We start from the raw sequence: 22,097 nt of genomic DNA, 5'->3' as shown, positions 1-22,097 counted from the left end.
ATCGGTTCTGGTGGTTCCGGGGTTGATTTTTTCGGTTCATCTTCGAAAAATTTCTACGGAAGTTCTTCCAGGAAATCCGCTGAAAATTCCTCCAGGAATTCCTCCGGAAATTCCTCCAGGAATTCCTCCGGAAATTCCTCCAGGATTTCCTCCGGAAATTCCTTCAGGAATTCCTCAGGAAATTCCTCCAGGAATTCCTCCGGAAATTCCTCCAGGAATTCCTCCGGAAATTCCTCCAGGATTTCCTCCGGAAATTCCTTCAGGAATTCCTCCGGAAATTCCTCCAGGAATTCCTCCGGAAATTCCTCCAGGAATTCCTCCGGAAATTCCTCCAGGAATTCCTCCGGAAATTCCTCCAGGAATTCCTCCGGAAATTCCTCCAGGAATTCCTCCGGAAATTCCTCCAGGAATTCCTCCGGAAATTCCTCCAGGAATTCCTCCGGAAATTCCTCCAGGAATTCCTCCGGAAATTCCTCCAGGAATTCCTCCGGAAATTCCTCCAGGAATTCCTCCGGAAATTCCTCCAGGAATTCCTCCAGGAATTCCTCCGGAAATTCCTCCAGGAATTCCTCTGGAAATTTCTCCAGGAATTCCTCCGGAAATTCCTCCAGGAATTTCTCCGGAAATTGCTCCAGAAATTCCTCCGGAAATTCGTCCAGGAATTCCTCCGGAAATTTCTCCCGAAATTCCTCCGGAAATTCCTCCATGAATTCCTCCGGAAATTCCTCCAGGAATTCCTCAGGAAATTCCTCCAGGAATTTCTCCGGAAATTGCTCCAGAAATTCCTCCGGAAATTCGTCCAGGAATTCCTCCGGAAATTCCTCCCGAAATTCCTCCGGAAATTCCTCCATGAATTCCTCCGGAAATTCCTCCATGAATTCCTCCGGGAATTCCTCCAGGAATTCCTCCGGAAATTCATCCACGAAGTCCTCCGGAAATTCCTCCAGGAATTCCTCCGGAAATACCTTCTGGAATTCCTCCGGAAATTTCTCCAGGAACTCCTCCGGAAATTCCTTCAGGAATTCCTCCGGAAATTTCTCCAGGAATTCCTCCGGAAATTCCTCTAGGAATTCCTCCGGAAATTCCTCCAAGAATTACTCCGGAAATTGCTCCAGGAATTCCTCCAGAAATTCCTCCAGGAATTCCTCCGGAAATTCCTCCAGGAATTCCTCCGGAAATTCCTCCAGGAATTCTTCCGGAAATTCCTCCAGGGATTCGTCCGGAAATTCCTCCGGGAATTCCTTCAGGAATTCTTCCGGAAATTCCTCCAGGAATTCCTCTGAAAGTTCCTCCAGGAAAACTCCCTGGAAGAATTCTTGAGGGAACACCCGGAAGGACTCCTACAAGTATTCCTTGAAGAACTTCTGGCTCTTGAGGCAATTCCAGGAGAAACTCCCAAAAGAATTTCCAGGAGGAATTCTCGGAGGAATTTTCGAAGAAACTCCTGGAAAAAATGTTGGAGGACTTTCCAGAATATTTTTTAAAGGAACTCCCGGAGAAATTTCTCTAGGAACTCCTGGAGGAAAATTTAGAAGAATTTCGGGAGGAATCCTGCAGAAAATTTCGGTCGAAGGAGTCCCTAGAGGAACTTCTTGGGACAATTCCTGGAAGAACTTCTGGAGGAATTCCTGGAGGAAATTCTGGAAGGATTCCTGGAGGTAGTTCTGGAGGAACTCTCTGAGGAATGCTCGATGGTACTCACAGAGGAACTCCTGGAGGAACTTACTGGGAGAATTTCTGAAGAAATTTCTCAATGAACTATAGGAGGAATTTTTGAAAGAACTCTTGGCGGAATATTTTGAGGAAATTCCTGGAGGAATCCTTGGAAAATTTCCCGAAGGAAGTCTCGGAGGAATTCTCATAAAAACTCATAAACTCATAAAAACTTCAGGGGGAACTTCCTGGAGAAATTCTTGGAGGAAGTTTCGGAGGAATCTACGGGGGAGCTCCTGAAGGAATCTTTGGAATTTTGGAGATATTCTTAAGGTGATACCTGTTTGATTTTTCGGAAGAAATTTCTGGAGGAACCTCCGGGGTTTGTGGAGGTAACTTGTGCAAGAGCGTTCGGAAGCATTTTACGCGAAATCACCCGAAACGAGTTTTTTGTAAAATTCTCTGTAATTAATTTCTGGAGGAACCCTTACAATATCCAGGAAGCATGTCTTGAAGAAATTCTTGGATGAATCCCCGGAATCAAATCTCCATAAGAAACTCCTGGAGGAATTCCTAAGAGGTATTCCTGTGACACTTTTCGGAGGAAACTCCTAGGGGAATCCTCGGAATGAGTTTTTGGTAACCTCGCTGGATTGAATAAACTGGAAGAACATTCAGCAAAAGGAATCTCCTGGATGAATTCCGGAGGGAATTCTTTGAAGAGGTTGCGGAATTCCATGAGAAATCTCCGGAAGGCATTCCTGGATGCATCCTCCGAATGAATACCCAACAGTGGCAGTTTCTGGTTAAAAGCATAAATAAAGGGGTAGTAATTAAAGGTTCCGCTCGTGGTCAAATGATTGCGTTTGTTCATCTTCGAAAAATTGACCCCGGAACCACCGGAACCAATTCCCGGGAAATCCGAATACCGGTTCTAAAATGGCCAACAGTATTTTAGATAACGCAATACTAGCCCAGAATGATGTATTTTGAAAATCACGATGTTTGAGATGCCACATTTTTTTCCATTTTTAAAACTTGGCCCCGGAACTGGATTCCGGAAAATCTGTATACCGCTTCCATAATGGCCAAATGTATCCTAAGTGGCCAATCATTATGATAAAATGCCATAATTTTCAAAATCATGAAGTTTGATATGTCGCATGATGGTGTTTGTTTATTTTCGAAAATTGGACCCCGGAACCATCGGAACCGATTCCCGAGAAATCCGAATACCGGTTCCAACATGGCCAACAGTATTTCAGACAACGCCAAAACAGCACAGAATGATGCATCTTGAAAAATCACGAAGTTTGAGGTGTCGCATGATGGTATTGAATCATATTCCAAAATTGACCCCGGAACCGGTTACCCGGAACATCCGTAAAACGGGTTCCAAGGCACGTAGTGACCGGGATGGACTTCTAGACAAATTTTTCTATCATTCTAGTGCACTTGGTTCTGAAAACTGAACAGCTCTCATATCGAAAATTTACTTTTTCCAAAATGGCCAAATCGAATGACCCATTTTGATTCCGGAATAGCTCCGGAACCAGGTGGCCATTCCAATAATCCCTAGCAAATCCTTAAATTAGAAGGATATCCGCTTATTGTGTCAAAATTTGGTCGAAAAATATTAAAAAACAAAAAAGTTATAACGAAAAGAGTATTTTTTCGCACTCTCGTTAGGGGGGGTTGGTAACGGAAGGGTTAATATCGAACCCTGAGACGAGACTCGCGAAGAGGAAAAAAAGCAACGTCAAGTGCAGCCCAACTGAGCTGTCAGTTGTAGCCCGTTTGATTACGTTACCTAAAACGAGGAAAGTATTGCTATCTGAGATAAATTCTGAAGCCAAAATTCACTCCGAGCAGCATTTTCTTCTCCTGTACTGTCAAAAATAAATTGAAAACAAAATATTCCAATGATTACTTTGCTTGGCGATTGTTGGCGATGCAAAATTTCACCTCAACATGATTTTGTGCGTGAATGGGATTCAGTCACACTGCATGTGAGGTGATGCGGTCACGTACGTGTTTGAACCACCAGCCCAAAACATAATGTCAACACAGATTGGAAGAAGAAAAAAATATCGAAGTGGAGAAAAAGAAGACCGTCTTCGCGAGTCTCGTCTCAGATCGAACCTATATCATTTGATTGATAACTTGCAATGCTAACCGATCATCTATGGGGTTTTGCCGAGCTCCAATAAAAATAACTACAACACACGCAGTTGGGTGATGCGTCTTCTCTCCTTCAAGCGCACGTCTCGTTATGTAGCCGGCCCTGTTTTTCTCTCACTCAAATCAATCGTTATTCACGATTGCGAAAATTCGACGCATTCAACGAAAACGAACATATTTTGTAAGAATGATTTGTCAAAAAAGAAAAAAATAACAAGAGATTAACGAATTTGAGATTTATCAGACTAAAGATTCCGTATATCATACAACTCCATTTCAATGCTTCAATGTGATGGTACAGATGGACCATATATAACACACAAATGTCCTTCATTATACGAAAGTAGATTCTACAAAACGAGTTCGAAAGAGGTTCTACAACATATTTTCAGTAGATATGTTTTCATTGCGTACTTCGAATTTTAAACTGTTTTACGATATGCAATTTTTATGGGCGGTTTTCATTACACGTCCCTACATTTTCCTCACGCACAGCTTTCGGCAGTTATCATGCAACGCCATTTCCTTAGACGGGTTTCTTTACACATCGCCGCATTTTCCTGATGCAAACAATTTTCGGCAGTTTTTCAATAACGCCATTTCCTTGGACGGTTTTCATTACACGTCCCTGCATTTTCCTTATGCATAAAAATTGTCGACGGTTATCCAACAACGCTTTTACCTTGGACGGTTTTTTACTACACGTCCCTGCATTTTCTTTATGCAGAATAATTTTCGGCGGTTATCCAAAAATGCCGTTTCCTTGGACGGTTTTCATTACACGTCCCTGCATTTTCCTTATGCAGAAAAAAATTGTCGGCGGTTATCCAACAACGCCTTTACCTAGGACGGTTTTCACTACACGTCCCTGCATTTTCTTTATGCAGAATAATTTTCGGCGGTTATCTAAAAATGCCGTTTCCTTGGACGGTTTTCATTACACGTCCTTGCATTTTCCTTATGCAGAAAAATTTTCGGCGGATCGACACGCCATTAATTTGCCCAACCAAAAACCCGAGCAAAAAACCAATCCAACCAACCAACGCCGCGAGTATTTTACGGCAACATTCACAATAGTCAAACACCTCTACCATCATGCACATCAACCTGTTTGCATTTACCGTTCAACCGAGCAACAACACGAGCATGTATTAATGCGGTAAAATAGAAAAAATCGAACGGGGTTGCGGTGGTTCCGACCGCTGGAGTCCTACCGCAAATGTCAAAAGTGCTCGATGCACGCTAAGAAGCATTCACTCAGGTGGTTGCTATAAAATTCAAAAATATTCAAAAAAATTCAGTTTTCGGTTTATGTTATCACAATTACTACTACAATAAGTAAATTGTTTTTAAACTATATTAGGCGTAGTTTCAGCACTTTTGAATACAGCTAAACGTCATCAAACACAAATTTAATTTTCACTAATTTATTTTAGTTGCAAGTTTGTGTGCATACTTTTTAAAGTGTGCAGCGGTTTGACGTTTGCGGAACAGGTCTTCTTTGTCTTCTTTACTCCGCCAGGTTGGATGATTTCTCTGGATAAGCAATACGATCCGAGGAATCAACGAAAGCGCGACCATCCATGCCGAGCAAGAAGCATGGAGAAACATGAAGAAACATGCATGCAATCATCGACCGACCACCTATCCACAGCGTGCTACCATCATTCGACAACAAAAATCAACCACGTCACCGCGCCTTTGTTTATGTGTTTGTGCTAGAACCAAGGCTAAAACAGAACGCGGTTGCAAAAAAAAAACTTTCCGCGCTCTAGCTTTCGTCAGGAACCGCAGAATTGCAACAACCACTTCACTGTGTTTGCAGCACCACCACACACTTCACACACCAAAACGATTTGTTTTCTCTCACTGTTTTTATGCCAAGTGATTCTACCTATTTTATGATTAACTTGTTATTGATTAGGGTAAAAGCTCCCTTAGTGGAGGTAGTACCAATAGTGGTGGTAGTGCCAATTTAGCACTATTTCGACCAAAAAGCTTGCAAATGACATTTTTAATAGGTGCATCATAACTACCCAGGTAACCACTAAGCATTTAAACAAGCCGTATTTCAGCATTATATCTTCATTCCACCTGCTTTCTGCTCTATCATAGCAGTGCAACTGCTAAACTGTACTAAATTAGCAACTGAAATGCTACTGAAAATGTGACAGCTGTTGCGTAGCATTTCAAATGCACGATCTTTTGGGGTCTTCTAGCATAAAAATACTGCCCAGCACATTCGAAATTGCATGAATTACCTCTTTTGGAAGCGCAAAGTGAAGAAAAGAGAAATGGGAGAGAGATAGAAAAGACGGCGAGATAAGAAGTGTGGAATTATACACATATTTTCGTTTTCATTTTCGATAGTCTGAGAGATAAGCATTAAATCAGCCGTATATTGGGCCAAAACCTGCATTTAAGCAGCACTTATGGCGCATATACAACTTATTTCCATTTTTTGACCTGCTGTAAAGGCGCATTTCAACTGCTTACTGGTTACCTGGGTAATTAATAACATTAATTCAGTTTTGTATTGAGGATTTGCCGTAAAAATTATTTTAAACAATTATTTTCCTTAATTTTTTTGCTCCTTTGCACCTATAGTGGAGGTAGTGTTCCTATAGTGGTGGGTCCCATAAGAATTCAATGGAATGCGCCACTATAGGAACCAATGTTAAATTTTACCTCCATAATAGGAACCGTGTACCTATAGTTGGTGCAAGTGATTTATTAGCAAAAACTGAAAGAAACAATGGTTTTTACAATTTTCCTAGCAAATTCAAATGAAAAACTACCGATTAACGTTTTTAGACTTTTTATTTTGTGGTATTATCAACTTTATTCAATTATTTTACTACAAGGAGCTACTAATAGCACCACTATTGGTACATTTACCCTATGATGCACTCCTGGCAGGATCGCCAATGTGAATACCGGGCAGCTCACTGGAACAATCCGTTCCCAGCCATCTTAGCAAACTGCAGTAGAATCACTTGGCATAATACGGAACCTCACGGTGATGGCGACTTGCTCCGCCAACAGTCCACTCGTCAATGAGGCAGCATCACACTGACGACGACCCCATCATGGTGCTGGCTGTCACTGATGCTTGCTAGGGGAAATACACGCATGGGGAATGCTACTCAGCTTTGTTCATACCCCACAGGTTCTACAGTGGAAAATTCGAAATGCTAATAAGTTGGGTCAGTTGTGTACTATAGAACATCTCCAGTACAGGGCAGCATATCGGCTACGGCTTTACTATGAAAGCCTGCCAAATGCCCTCATCATTTGTCTGCGAGTAAGTATGCCTGCGAGGGAAAAGTACACATATGTACAGGGGATACTCAAAATAACTGGGACAGGTTAAATTTTCACTTTTCAAAAAATGTTCAACTCGCTGTAACTTTTTGAAAAGGGCATCAAATATTCTCAAATTTTTACTGTAAGTTCATCAACTAGTTGTGTATCAGTGGTTCAAATTTGGAAAAGATCGGGCTATTCTTCATGAAGATATAAAGATTCTTGAAAAGGGTATAATTTTTCGATAGCCAACTTCGAGCTTTTATATCTCCGGATTCAATGAACTGATTGCAATGAAATTTTGACCATTCATGACTTATATGATGAACTCCTAAAAAGGTAATTAGCAATTACAGGCGCGTTTTCGGTCATCGGGTTACTTATAAAACAACGGTTTTAATTATAGCCGACGTTTCGAGCGTTTATTCACTCATCTTCAGGGCAAACTACAATTTACATACAAAGTTTGAGTAGTCAAGTCATTTGTTACATAAAACATAAAATTACTCACATTAAAGGTTGTTTTTAGGTCAAGTGGGTTTGAACATGGACAATTTGAACGGCTGACAACATTACACTGAAATTATAATTACACATATAAATTTCGGACTTAATGACTTGATTCATTTTTAATTAACAAAACTTTGAACGGAGCACAAACTTACACAGCTTTCACCTATGCACATCTAAACAGGTTTGAATCAAAATGTCTGTGAGTGGGGACGTCAAAACGAAACGATGGAACAGAAAAGACATTAGCAGAAACAGAGCATCACAGCGTGCTTTGACGATGTTCTGCTATCTCTCTCCGTGCGTGATTGAGTGCAGAAGACCCGAGTAAACAACACTCAGATTGCTTGTGTCGGTTCTATAGTTAACCGTTTTGTTGTCACAAAAAATGTGACACATTTCAAGAATTTGAAGTGCATTTAAACGATTGTCCTGGTCAAGAATCTTTGTTCCAGGCAAATCGAATCGGTGTTCGCACTCAATCACGTGGACCATCAGAGCCGTCTTTTTGAATTCTTCCTCCCTCTCCGTCGCTCTATTCGGGTCGGAAGATTTCAAATCTGTGTATCGGTTTATGAGAGACCGATGCCCAGAGAGACGGTTTTTCAACTGCTGCGTCGTCAGCCCAATGTATGCACAGTCGCAGTCGGAGCAAGGAATGCGATAAATTACATTTCTTTTCTCCAGCTGCGGCGTTGCATCTTTAAGCTTCGAAAACAACAGTCTGTTGGTTTTGACGCATTTGAAGCCCAATTGAACATTGGGAAAATTTCTGTTTATAACTTTTGCGAGAGCCAGTGTGAGCATTTCTACATGGTGGAGAGACCGATATACTTTAGGTTCGGGATTTGTATTGCTGTTGTTCACTTGTGTGTTGGTGTTCTTGTTGATATATCGGTTTATCAACCGATTTATCAATGAACTTGGATAGTTGTTGTTTAGCAAATAATCCCGAACCAATTCCTTCTTCTCATTTTCTGATCTGCACGTCGACAACTTGAACACTCTCCCAATAAAGCCTGTGGCCGTGTTCAGTTTCTGTGTGAGAGGGTGAAATGAAAAATAATTTAAAATGCGTCCCGATGCCACAGGTTTTTTGTACCAATCGGTAACGATTTTCTGCTGCGCTGTGCGTATAAGCATCATGTCCAGGTACGGCAGCTGATTATTATTTTCCATCTCACACGTAAATTGAATATGTGAGTTGAACCCGTTGAGTGCATTTCTCACACATTCAATCTTGTCGATTGGGAGAGCGGTAACCAAATCGTCGACGTACTTCTTTAAAAATGGAATGGGAATATCGATCCCCCCAAGCACATGATCTAGCAATGTTTCCATCACTAAATCCGCAAGAGCCGGTGACAATGGATTGCCCATTGCCGTTCCCGACTTTTGACGGTAGAAGTTGCCACGGTGGACGAAATAACTGGAGGAGAGATTGAACTTTATAAGTTCTATAAACATTTCTACATTTTTTATCGTTGTGTTTTTCTCGATCAGACTCCAGTTATTTCGCACCGCTTCTATCACAACGTCCCGTGGAATACACGTAAACAGGCTTACCACATCGAACGAGACCAACACGTAGCCTTGAGGCAGGGTTATATTGTTTATGAATGTGCAAAATTCGTACGAACTTTGCACATTGTATTTGTTGTGGTCGATCGAGCGATGTAGTATGTCTGCAAGGTACTTGGACAGATCATATGTCGGGCAATTAATGCATGATAGTATGAGTCTCAAGGGGCTGTCCGGTTTGTGTATTTTTGGGAGCCCATAGATTTTTGGACAGGTCGCGTGGTAGGAGACCAACTTCGCCCTGGTTTGTTGGTCGATCATTTTCTGATCGAAGAGCTTATTCACCAGCTTGTTGTTTTGTGTTTGTGTTTTGTTAGTCCAATCCGTATCGATCCTTTCGTATGTATTCGCATCGCTGACAAGTGCCTGCATCTTGTCTTCATAATCGTTTTTCATCATGATGACAGTTTTGTTGCCCTTGTCAGCTGGTACGATGTATACGTCAGGATGATTACGGATGAACCTTTTACTGGTGTTAAGCGCTTCAATCATGAAATGCTCGACTCGGTTTGAGGTGGTGTTGAAACAACCATTCTTCCTCTTGTTCACGTAGTTCTGTAGGATATTAGTGAACTGGTTGCGGTTGGCCGCTTGAAGAATTGGGTCCGGCTCAAGTTTAAGGATTGATTCCAAATCTGCAATAATCTTGAAATATGGAATTTCTTGATTATTCTCAAATGGCAAGGCAAATTTGGGACCATATCCTAATAGAATTTTTGTGTGGTTGGGAACTTCCACTTCAGTGGTGTTCCGTATCCAAGCATCGTTTTCGGTGAAGGTGATTGCGTTTTCAACTTCAACTCTAGCAAGTAGCCGTTGAATCTTTCTCTCTATTCTAACCTTTGAAAGGCGATCTTGTGTTTTGAAGAAAGATTCTTGGCGTTGGAAAAAAGTGCTGTAGATGTGCGGTGGGCTCACCTGTGTGATTTGGCTAGTGAGGCTAGCTTTGTCTCTTTCCAGCCGCTGCATTTTGTAGAAGCTGTCTTTTATCTCGGTGTTGAGAATCGTGCGCGTGAACAGCTCCATAGCTTTCTCCAGCTTGCCTCTGTACGGACTGGCATCCTCTAGCAACGAGTGAGTGCATCGAAAGGTGTTTTGTATGTGCGCAGGCCGTACACCTTGCCGGCGGCATTGTCGTAGGAATTCCTTCCTCGATCTTTGGGCGCACATCTTCTTGACTGTTTGTGCATACTGCTTGAATAGTGTGCGTTGCGATGGTGGAAGACTGTTGTAGAAAGTTGTAGTACTGCTGTTGGTTGACGCCATTGATGATATTGATGGAATAACGACCGTTTGGATGGTAATTAGCAATTACAGGCGCGTTTTCGGTCATCGGGTTACTTATAAAACAACGGTTTTAATTATAGCCGACGTTTCGAGCGTTTATTCACTCATCTTCAGGGCAAACTACAATTTACATACAAAGTTTGAGTAGTCAAGTCATTTGTTACATAAAACATAAAATTACTCACATTAAAGGTTGTTTTTAGGTCAAGTGGGTTTGAACATGGACAATTTGAACGGCTGACAACATTACACTGAAATTATAATTACACATATAAATTTCGGACTTAATGACTTGATTCATTTTTAATTAACAAAACTTTGAACGGAGCACAAACTTACACAGCTTTCACCTATGCACATCTAAACAGGTTTGAATCAAAATGTCTGTGAGTGGGGACGTCAAAACGAAACGATGGAACAGAAAAGACATTAGCAGAAACAGAGCATCACAGCGTGCTTTGACGATGTTCTGCTATCTCTCTCCGTGCGTGATTGAGTGCAGAAGACCCGAGTAAACAACACTCAGATTGCTTGTGTCGGTTCTATAGTTAACCGTTTTGTTGTCACAAAAAATGTGACACATTTCAAGAATTTGAAGTGCGTTTAAACGATTGTCCTGGTCAAGAATCTTTGTTCCAGGCAAATCGAATCGGTGTTCGCACTCAATCACGTGGACCATCAGAGCCGTCTTTTTGAATTCTTCCTCCCTCTCCGTCGCTCTATTCGGGTCGGAAGATTTCAAATCTGTGTATCGGTTTATGAGAGACCGATGCCCAGAGAGACGGTTTTTCAACTGCTGCGTCGTCAGCCCAATGTATGCACAGTCGCAGTCGGAGCAAGGAATGCGATAAATTACATTTCTTTTCTCCAGCTGCGGCGTTGCATCTTTAAGCTTCGAAAACAACAGTCTGTTGGTTTTGACGCATTTGAAGCCCAATTGAACATTGGGAAAATTTCTGTTTATAACTTTTGCGAGAGCCGGTGTGAGCATTTCTACATGGTGGAGAGACCGATATACTTTAGGTTCGGGATTTGTATTGCTGTTGTTCACTTGTGTGTTGGTGTTCTTGTTGATATATCGGTTTATCAACCGATTTATCAATGAACTTGGATAGTTGTTGTTTAGCAAATAATCCCGAACCAATTCCTTCTTCTCATTTTCTGATCTGCACGTCGACAACTTGAACACTCTCCCAATAAAGCCTGTGGCCTTAACTTTAAATTTTTAACAAGAGAAAAAGTTATAACGATTTCATTCATTTCACGATTTTTTAGTAAATTCATCAATTTCTAATATGCATCCCATTACTTTCTCAATTTATTAGCGGCTATGTTGTAACTTTCCTTCAAAACACATTTATATATAAGTCATTTAGAGGGGAATTAATTGAACTATAATTTCCATCTTGAATTTTGAAACGATGTTGAAGTTTTGGATAATTTGGTGTTTTATTAGAAAAATAATCTAATCGTTATAATTTTCTTCCGTGTTAAGAATTTTAAGTAAAGTCAAAGGTTTTTCAAAGCTCATTATACAAGTCATGAATTATCAAAATTTCATTGCATTCGGTTCATTGAATCCGGAGATATAACAGCTCAAAGTTGGCTATCCGATAATTTTACCTTTTTCTAGAATCTTTATAACTCCGTGGACAAAGGTCCGATGTTCTCCAAAATTGGACTACTGATACACCACTAGTTGATGAACTTACAGTAAAAAATATTTGAGAATATTTGATGCACTTTTCGAAAAGTTACAGCGAGTTGAACATTTTTTGAAAAGTGAAAATTTTACCTGTCCCATTTATTTTGAGTAACCCCTGTATGTCGCAAGTTTGATTACCATCCATGCAACCGCATACGCAGAAACTAACAGTACCGAAGGGAACAATTTAAGCCGGAAAATTGATACAATTGACAACGGGAAATGGATGTAATTTTACGCTTCCAATTAGAAACACAAGCATTTAAGGCCACGTGTTTGTCATACATGCATGCGTTTTATGCATAAATGGGAGCATGCTGCTCCTCTTTCCAAAGGTTATTGCTGCACGGGGTAAAATATTTGGCAACAAATGCACGGAAGAGCACACATCTGCTTGATACTAATGAAATTCCGATCTAACCAAGCCAGATGTTGGCGCATTGATTTGTATTTAATCAAATATACACAAGCGGTAAACGCACGGGTTTTCAGCAAGATCATGCAAATAGTGACGGGTTCGATTCTTGATCAGCCCAGGAACTTTTTATAATGGAAATTTTTTTGAATTTCTTGGGCGTAGAGAGGAATTCCACGAAGTCATGTCAGTCCATCCTGAGCGACCATTTTAAAAATATCTGAAACTTTGCACAGTTTTTCAATTTCATCTAAATCGCCATTTTTCGATATCAAACCTTCATATTCAGTCACGACTAACTTTTCAAAAGGGTGTATGCGAAAATGGTTCAAAAATATTCTAAAAGCTGTACAGAAAAAACGGATTGTTCGATTGTTATGATTTTTTTAGAAAAGTTAGATAAATTGATCATGATTCCTTAGAAAATATACACTGTAAAAAAATTCTTTTTTAACATTAAAAAATATGATCTTTGTCACAAAAACTCAAATATCTCAAAACCCTATCATTTTACCAACGTCAATTTTTTAGGGGAAATGACCCATTATATTAGCTATCTACTATAAAATTTTGGTGATGGTAAACTAATAAACAAAAAAGTTATGACATTTCAAACATTCACAATTTTTACATTTCGTAACATTTTTTTTTTGTGTAAATTATTTCGAGAATTTTAGTTTGATGCTGATTGTATTGTAAAGGCAACCGCCTGAATTAAACAAGTTGTTTTCATGATATTTATATTTGATTATTCATAAACTATAGTATCTAAACTTAGACGCGATCCAGTGTTGTGATCAAAAATGTTGAGAGTGTCATACTTTTTATTGTACGTGACTGGTGAAAAATCTGTAGATAGTGTTACCTACTAGCTCACCATGGCTAGGGAAGGGACATTATTATAGGGTCGTTTACCGTATTCCGTAGTTGAAAACGGGAACGCACTTCCAAAATAAATTTTGCTGCAGGTGTGTTTGTGTGTGCATGCTTTACGCCTGCTTTGATGCTGTTGCGTGTCGTTAATGGTGCGCATGGAATTGTATGGAGAAAACGGGACATGATTTACAAAACCACAGATAACTTTTGATAGGAAAAACATACATCTCTAATTTTTTTTATATGTTGTGTATAAATGCCCCAGCTCTCAATTGATGTAAAAATTTTGAAAATCGGTGGTTGCCAACATGGTGAAAAAAAAGTTTTTGTAAATAAATTCAAGATGGCGGCCGAAATCAATATGGCCGAACTAACTTTTTATATCTGCAAAAAATAGCTCAATCATTCCTCTTTTAAACAACATTTTGTTTTGAGGTGGTTTTAGGAGAAACTTTCGAGTTATAACGGTTTAAATGAGCCAACAATTGATCAAAATCGGGGGGTCCGTAAAAATTGTTGTGACTTTAACTAACGGAGGGTCCATCAATTTAAGTAACCAAATGCGTTTTTCTTACTTTATTGGCGAGGACTTTCAGAAAATCACCACCTAAAACATTTTTGAAGACATGGTGTAAATAGTGGGACGGTCTCAAGCGAGAGTTACCCCTTAACATTCTAGTTTATTATGCCCAAAATTGGCTTAATGTGACGTCACAACACTTGTGGGGTAGGGTACTTGCGGTTTGCTGCATTTGAACGGTGGTGGTTGACGGCACGGTAATGAGCTGGACATCGAGGGCCGGCGGTGGTACCGGGAGGTGCTTCGGGGAACCGGTGGTAGTACCGGGTGGTGATTCAGGGTCTAGCGGGCTGGCCAGACGTCACCGGTGTAGCGATGGAGTGAGCGATGCGGTTCCGCAGGGTATTTGACGGCTGTCCCGCTGTGAACCGGGCTGCGCGATGCCCCCAGCGCTTGGAGAGGATGCTGGGCACTCTTCAGTACCGGAGGGTCTCCGGGAATGTCGTAACGTTTACGCGTCGCTTCCTATCGCACCAGTGGGTCTCTGACCGGCGTTTGACTCGAAGAAGGATGTCCGATGATCGAGATGGCGTGATGGCAAGGAGCAATGGCGGATCCACACATTCACAGGCGCAGATAGTGGCCAGCGAACAATGGCCAACGATGGCGGCCGTGCAGAATGACCGACGCCGAAGGTGATGAATACGGCGTTCCCAAAATGGCCGGTTTTGTGGGCCGGTGGGCGGTCGGTGCTCGTGACAACTGGTCCTTTCGTCGATCTGTCCGTCCGTAACAATCGTGGGAGATTCACAACTTCGTTTATCCGTGCGCGGGAGGTAGGAGCGGCCAATGCTGATCTGTGGCTGAAATGATCACCGCTTGCTCCGCCAAGCGATGTAGAAGAAGAGAAAAAGGCCCACGTTTTGGACCTTTTCCTCCGTACTTTAACACACTAACTTTCTGGCGATTTTTATACACGTGGATTTGGCTATACAAAAGAACAACTAACAATGAGAGAACAAATGTTGAATAATCCACAAACAATAGCACCTTTGTATCACTAACCCTAATGACAACCTGTCTCACACCTATTTCTACTCTATCACTTTTGTGATCTGACTTTAGCCTAGCCACAATTTGTACTAGCTCTAAACTCCCGGCGCGCACTACTACTCCCAGTGCGGTTTGCGGACAGACTAATTAGTTCGAGCCGAAAGCTGAGAAATGTAATTGTGAAAATGATACGAACGAACACGAAATATTACGAAACCCGAGTGTTCTACCAGGTTGGCAACCCTTCTGATATGCGACATCTGTGGGCCAAGGCGTATAAGTATAAGGAGTATAAGGCAGTTAGATGTTGAATTGTTAAATTTCATTGATGCCAGAGGCCTGCTTGTAACATATGGTGCACGGTGGGTTTGAAGGAGGAGAAATTTACCTTGCCGTGGAGCCGGTAAGGGACCGTTCATAAACCACGTAGACATTTTGGGGGGAGGGGGGGTCTGGCCAAAGTCTACGCTCCATACAAATTTCAAAAATTTTGTATGGACAAAAGTCTACGAGGGGGGAGGGGGGTCTGAGATGGCCAAATTTTGGTCTACGTGGTTTATGAACAGCCCCTAAGTAACAAATGGAACCACCGGTTACAATAGTGTTGAAAACCTGTTGGTAATAAGAAACATGGAATTAAACTTATTTTTAAGACAAAAGCTGAAAAATAAAAGTTTTATATACGCGTATACGTCTAGTTTATCTGCAAAAAAATACCTCTTAGAGAACAGATTTTATGATCGGAAGAAAGCGAGTAACTTTAACAACAACAAATGCATGAGAGGTACATACCACAGACAAACAGACGAAACACCTAGAACAATTTTCGTGAAAATCCATCGTCCAGTTCACACTGCCACCATCTGGTGGAAATGTTTCACGAAACACTATGTTGTGCAATATCATCAACAGAAGGTGCTAGTGTGAAACGTCAAACGCAAAGAAAAACGATGTGCGCTTTGAGGTTATGAAATCCACAACCAAGATTTAAAATGATCGTTAACCTTCCGTAACTCGCGCGGTTGACTACCTGCGTCAGCACCACGCTAATGCTGAGTACAAAAAGCGAGATTTTTTCAACGCGTTGTACAAAGTACAATAGCGCGATCGCTCGAGGGTTAAAGGCATGGTCAATTAAAATTTCGCCAGTGTTACATTTGTTTATTTGTGTACATACACACTTAGATTATTTTACAGTATACGGTAATTTTTTACCGAACTTTCAACAGCTGAACGTTCGGTAATCAGTTCGGTAATCGAAAAGAGTACCGAACGTACGGTAAACAAGAAAATGTGGCCAGCTGTCAAAATTACCGGATTTGTTCGGTAATGTGAGCAAATCAATTACCGTACTGATTTGTAAACCAGGACGCATTTTACTGTTGAGTTCGGTAATTAACCAAAACAAATCCATGATTGATTTATAAATCTTTTATTTTCTGTTTTAATGATGAACTGGAACACAAATAACTTACTGATAAATGTAGGCCGATAAACATATTATGTACTATAGACACAATCCAAGTGATTATTACATGATTGCGAAAGCATCAACGGAAGCAATTGTGCATACGACAAATACACGCCTGTTGGGCTTTGGCTGCTGTTGCTGCTACTGCTAAGCACTGGAGCAGATTATCTACCGCACTGCACAAACGGGACGAAACGATGTTTTCTGCAAAATCAATTCAATATAACTATAGTGTAAAAAAGAAACTAATTAGTTTTGCTTACCTGGTTTTGAAGGAGACACTTTTTTATGGTGGGCACTAACTTCCCGAAACATGAACAAACAGTTAACACACTTTTGACAGATTCTATTCACAGTATTCCGGTAATATGGACAACCATTTACAGTTCAATCGGTAATATGTTTACCGTAGTCGGCGTTTTTTATAATTTACAGTACACACCTAGGTACACACTGTAAAATATTTGACAGCTTCCGGTAAAAATGATTCGATTCACTGATTGTTCGGTAAAATAATTTTTGCAATTTCTCATCGTAATAGGCTGTTTTACCTCACGCAAATCTGACAGGTAAAGGCCTACTTTCCCACACCTAATTAACAGTGCTGTAATGATTCATTACAGCACTGATTTGCGTTGCGTAATGAACCATTACAGCACTGTTTTCAGTTTTGGTCAACTTCTTGATGCTTTCTGGACGCCGTTTTGAAAAATTGTGACAACTGCACAGTATAACATATTATGATTAGATTTTCTTAAACATTGGCTATGAACACCAGTGTGCAGTTTGATAAAAAAGTTTTGTTGAAAACTATCCACAAGGGTAATTTATGAAATTGCAAAAAACGTTGTACGCAACTCGGTGCAGAACTCGATTTTTCCAGCACTCGTCGTAATTATCCAACTCGACAAGCCTCGTTGGATAAATGTACGACTCGTGCTGTAAAAATCGTCATTCTGCACCTTGTTGCATAAACTACTATTACAGAACTTCGGTAAAGTTTGTTTTTTTACCGTAAAAATGTAAAATTTCGTGAGTACCGATTTATTTCGGTGAAAAAATTACCGAACGAGGCAAACGAATCTAAGTGTGTACCATGACAAAAAAGCAAAAAAAAAATACTACCGCTATGGATATTAAAGATGTTATATTGCTGACTGAACCCCAAATTGGACTGACACAGTAGTGTGCACACACCTTCAAAGTGTGATTACAGCGCAGGGATACGTCGGATCGAATTGAAGTCTTCGGTGCACTTATTCCTTGTAAATGGAGGAATAAGTGCCCCGAAGACGTCGAGACGATCCGAGGCAAATGTGCACTTTTATCACACTTTTTAGGCGTACCATAAAAAGTGTGATAGTCCAATTTGGGATGTGGTCTGCAATAGTAAAACTTTTCTTCAGTCAAGCAAACGACACCAATCTAGTCTGTTAAAAATTATAAGTGATTTTGTTTATTATAATCTAACGAACAACATGAGTAGTCGCTTTCTCAACGGTCTACAACTCAATGCTCTCTTCTAGGCCGTTTGATGAAAAAAAATGTTTAAAAGAGTTACGAAATCTCACCGAAAGCACTATAGATAAACTTAAAGAGACTGGTTATGCCCAAATGTCCACATTGAATACAAAATTACGCAGTTGCACGTCCTGCCGTCTAAGCTTTGACAAACGTGGTCGTGCGGCTAAGGTCTCCAAGCCTTTAGACGCATCGTGCTAAGGAGCGCGGGTTCGATTCCCGCCGCAGCTGTCAGGAAAAGTTTTCGGCTGTGCCACTGGGCGTTGCATGCTAGTCCGTTGTCTAGTGTCGTGCTTCCTTCAAAGAGCAAATAGCTCACTGGAAGCATTAAACGTGTCAGTGTCTTTAAACGAGCAATCTGAATATCATCGGTAAAGCAGGGCGCAGGAAGTTCGAAAACGACAACAACTGAGAAATTGCCAGAAGTGCCAAGTGCAGAGAGTCATGCCTCCGCACCGTACCATCTGCGATATCTGTTTAGACATTTTAATTACGCCCCTTTTCAAAAATGCTTTGAGATATTCTTCAAAATCTATACGCATTTTTAATATTTTTAACATTGCAAAAACGCCATCAACATTCAGCTTGAAGAAGAAGGAAAACACTTGTCCTCAAACATAACAGCAAATTAATGAATAAACGACTGATGCGTGACGGCGTGTTAAAATCGAAACATTAGTGTACATATAATATACATAACACATAATAAAAACAAATTGTTCAATTCACGCAAGGCCATTAACAATAAAATCAGCATCAAACTGCGATTTCCGGCCGAAATAATTTGCACAGATTTTTTTTTTTACTGAATAAGAAAATTATGAAATGTTATAACTTTTTGTTTATTAGTTTACCATCACCAAATTTGTATGGTAGATTGCTAATTCAATGGACCGTCTTCCCCGAAAAAATTACGTTGGTAAAAAGATAGGGTTTTGAATTATTTGAGTTTTTGTGACAAAAATTATATTTTTCATGTTATAAAAGATATACACTGTAATTTTCTTAAGAATCACCATTTAGTTATCTAACTTTGCTGAAAAATTCATAACAATCGAACGAACCGTTTTTGCTGTGCAGATTTTTGAATATTTTTGTTCCATTTTCACATACACCCTTTTGAAAAGTAAGTCGTGATTCAAAATAAAAAATTGATATCGAAAAATGGCGATTTAGATGGAACTGAACAACTGTGCAAAGTTTCAGTTCAATAGAAAATCATGAATTAAACAATTTCCTTAATTTTGACACTGTTGCTTGGAATCGCTCTAGAGCATCATCATGTCTGCCACAGGCAGGGCCGAATTTAAAGGGGGGGGGGCAGGGCCCCGGGCTCCCACATTTTAGGGCCCCCGCAAAAACCTTTTTGCTTGCTAAACAGTAACAAAATTAAAGAAAATCATATTGGCTCATGGCATTTGTACCTCCGAAGGGCCTCTACATTTTTGGAAAATTGTTGAAACCTGGAATTCGTAGGCTCTTTTGGATTCAAATGACATAAAAAGAGAAATCTCTGAGTTTGAGCCAAAAATATTGAGATTTAAAGGTGGCGCAATTGCCTTAAAGTTGAATTTTCGAGAGCTTACAAATTTCAGGTTTCAACTACTTTCCAAAAACAAGCCGCAGCCTTGTACTCATGCAAAATGATCATTAGCAAACGGAGATTTAATTCAATAACTATATGTGCTCATAGATCACTATGCTAACAAGCAGACTTTGTCCCAGTTGGAACAAAACGATCGAAAATTTTCATTTTTTTTTAATTTTCAACCAGTGGTAAGGTTTTGTAAAGTGAGCAAAATTCTTCAAATATTGATTGTTAGTTAACTAACATTAGGTAATTCTATCAGTGTATGAGTGATTCTAGCAAAATACTTGATTGTCTGACAGCCATTTTGATACATTATAAAAATGGCAGTTGTTGTTTTAGCTGAAAAGTACGCAACAAATTTAACTTTCGTTTTCCCACAGACAAATATGTACAAGATTATGTCATTATCTGGGCCATTTTGCGACAAAGGATACTGTTACCAATTTAGTTGACCCACCGTGCAGCCTGACTTGTTTTCGAACAACTAGCCCAAGCGTTTGCCAGTTAATGGCAACCGAGCCAACTCCCAACAAAATTGAGCTGCAACTGAGAGGCTTATTTCATTCGGCATAAATTTCATACTCATATAGGGTACTGTATTGTCCGCTTTGTCTAATTGTGGGGCGATGGTAATTTCCTACGACTCCCAGTGGTCTATTTCAATTGAATGAGAACGACGAGGATTCTACAATTACCGTGTGTACTGTTTATATCATAAGCAAGTATACCACACCTGAGCAGCCCCCTAAACACAAGGTCTAGTTCGCAGATATGCAGATCAAAATGAGATATAGATTTTATTTAATATTAGAATAAACCGCGTGTTTTTGTGAATGGCTATAGGTTATAAATTAGCAGATTTTGCTTGATGGCGATGTCTAGAGCATTCTCTTCAACTCCCACGGCAGCGCTCGAAGTTCTCTTTGGCGTTGCCCAACTACATATTTATCTTAACAAGAAGCACTTACATACTTGCAGTCACCGCCTATCAGTACTCGGTTTACTAGAGGAAACACCTGTGAACCACAGATCAACACAAACCTCGTTGTCTCCGATTTGAAAAAAAAACTTGATCGACCGCCCGCAGTTGCAACTCTAGTATCGCCAGACCAGCCACACTCACACAAGGAACCAATGATCTGGCTGCTTGGGACTCACAGGCATCTTCAGTGTGTGAGCGTTGGTGGTCTTGAATTTTAGGCGAAAATGGCGCCTGCTGTGTCAGGTTGCAGGGTCAATGTGGGGAAGGGGCGGGAAGTGATGATTGCAATCGCTTGTTGCCAACAGGCCAGGCCGTTGAGTCCTCTGCACCTGTACAAGCTCATGCGGATGTCGGTGTGTTGGTGGGAAAATGTTTTATTTTTGGCACAGAGAGAGAGAGAGAAAAAGTAGATAGAAAGATACAAAGTAGGAGGAAAGGGATGAGCCAGGGATTGAACCCATGACCTTCTGCATATGAATCAGAAGCGATAGCCACTAGACCACCAACCTCGTTGTCTCCAATTTGAATTGAGACAAAGTTGTCTTTTCTCCCAATGATCTTACAATTGCTTGTAATGTTCCATATAGGACATTTTCCATGAAATTCCCTTACCTGGAAGAGTGGTTGGTTATCCGGAGAGAAGTATTTCAGACGGCATCGTATGTTACACTGATGGCTCCCTTCTCGAAGGTCGAGCAGGGGCTGGTGTATATTCTGAGCTAAGGCTGCATCAATCTTACTCACTTGGTAGACACCCCGGGTAGAGGAAAAGAGCTCAATAATTGCATAATTTGATATTGAGATCAAAATGTGATATTGGTTTGATTGACATAAGAGATAAGAGATCTAAAAATAATATCTGAAAATTACTCCTGGAACATCATCGTCAGATCATATTTAGATCTTGTAAAATCTAACCAATAGCAGCGAGCTATTCGTTTGATCTTGAAATATCAAATTTTGATATTGTTCAGATGTTCCAGGAACATTTTTCAGATATTATTTTCTGATCTTTTATCTCTTATATCAATCAAACCAATATCATGTTTTGATCGTCAGTACTTCACCTCTACCCGGGACTGCACCGTTTTTCAGGCCGAAATCTTTGCTCTTATGTGCGGAGTGCAATCAGCACTTCAGCAGCACGTAATGGGCAAAGTAATATACTTCTGTTCAGATAGCCAGGCTGCTATTAAAGCACTTGCTTCGGCCAACTCTAGGTCGAAGGTAGTTATCGCTTGTCGAACTCAAATCGAGGAGCTGAATTCAGCAAACGCTGCTCAACCTTGTATGGGTACCTGGCCATTCTTCCATCGCTGGAAATGAATTGGCTGATGAGTTAGCTCGCACTGGAGCATCACATGACTTTATTGGCTCTGAGCCAGCTATTCCGATTTCGAAGTGTTGGGTAAAGCTTCAGATTCACACCTGGGCTGCCACTCAAC

This window comes from Aedes albopictus, chromosome 1 (genome assembly GCF_035046485.1).
Source record: "Aedes albopictus strain Foshan chromosome 1, AalbF5, whole genome shotgun sequence".
Classification (NCBI taxonomy): domain Eukaryota; kingdom Metazoa; phylum Arthropoda; class Insecta; order Diptera; family Culicidae; genus Aedes; species Aedes albopictus.
This window is presented reverse-complemented; position numbering follows the sequence as displayed.